The 1431-nt window shown below is 52.7% G+C and overlaps 1 protein-coding gene across 1 annotated transcript in view; it reads right to left on the bottom strand.

Annotated features, from left to right (window-relative positions):
- Nucleotides 1–1431, bottom strand: part of Gtse1 (G2 and S-phase expressed 1) — a 16681-nt gene that overhangs the window by 10336 nt on the left and 4914 nt on the right. The gene's annotated exons all lie outside the window — the stretch shown is intronic.

Raw genomic sequence — 1431 nt, 5'->3', positions numbered from 1 at the left:
AAAAAAAAAAAAAAAATCTCTTAAAACCATGAACTGCCTCTTTTCATTGGGATCCGCTGTGGAGAGCAATAGAGAAGGCTTTTGCCTAAAGAGGTGCCATCTAATCTCCCATAGCGGGCCTTTCTGTGTCCCCAGCCATGACCACCAAGCTAAGCCAGCTGCCCACCATTAAGCCAAGGACTCATCCCTGTGGGATCTAGCCGTAGCTTCTCCCCTTTTCCCCCTCGGCCCTGGGCTAGATCCGAGACTCCCAGCAGCACCTGAGTGCCCAAGAGCCTGAGAGCCAGACGGGCTCAGCCTCCTTGTATCCCTGGGGACCCCTGAGCCAGCTCCAGCTGTCCTGCGCTTCAGACTGTGTTTCCCCATCTCTGGAGCTTCCCTACTCCTGGAGTCGTATCCCCAAGGCTTCCCTACAGCCCAACACCAGGCCGGTGACAGTGTGGGATAAGCGGGGTAAGTGTAGTCAAATTCCCCGTGTCCTGGCTCCCAAGCATCTGAGCCTGTGGTGGAGTGGACACGGGACCCCAATAATCCTACACTGTGCAAGCCATCATACTCATTCAAGCACACTGACAAGGAGAAGCTATACAGGGCCAGGAGAGAGGCAACTTCTCTTTTAAATAGCTTCAATTTGGAGGCCCCACTGCGTCTAGAACATACGTGTAAACCTCTGCTAGAGGAATGTGCAGAAGAGCTAGCAGCAATTAACATAGTGGGGTTCCAACCCAGACCTCAAACCAGCTGCTGTAGGCCCAGTGGCAACTTTAATACATGCTTTCTAATAGGTAGCTCCGAGTACCTAAAAGGTGACAGTCTCGATGTCTGTGAGCTCAGAACACAAAACCCAATACTTTGCATTCCCATAGAGGCGGAAGGATCGGCGAGAACCAGCTGCTGGGAACCAAGTGCTACTAGGCTCTGATCAACAGCCCAAGTGACAGGGCTAGTTCACTGCACATGGCCAGGCCTGTCCTCTCTGCAGCCTATCTGCCTCCTGTGGGCTGCTTCCAACTTCCCTTACTGCTGTGCATGTGCATGCACATGCACACACGTGCATATGCACATGAAGACTAGGGGAAAATCGCAGATGACTTCCCATTCGTATTTACTTTGGATACAGGGTCTCATTGTGTAGTCCCAGTTGGCCTAGAACCCACTATGCAGACCAGCTAGAGACCCACCTGCCTCTGCCTCTAAGTGCTAGGACTAAAGGTGTGCACCACCACCATGCTCACCAAGTATGAGCTTGGCACTCACCAAGTTGGCTAAGCTGGCTAACCAGCAAGCTAACCCCAGGGATCCAAGTGTCTTCTGCTTCCCCAGTGCTGGAATTCATGGGCACCCCACCACACAAGGCTTTTAAAAAGTGAGTCAAGGCTGGGTGTGGTGGCACACACCTTTAATCCCAGCACTCGGAAGGCAGAGGCAGGC

Source organism: Mus pahari, chromosome 17 (assembly GCF_900095145.1).
Source record: "Mus pahari chromosome 17, PAHARI_EIJ_v1.1, whole genome shotgun sequence".
Lineage (NCBI taxonomy): Eukaryota > Metazoa > Chordata > Mammalia > Rodentia > Muridae > Mus > Mus pahari.
This window is presented reverse-complemented; position numbering and strand designations above follow the sequence as displayed.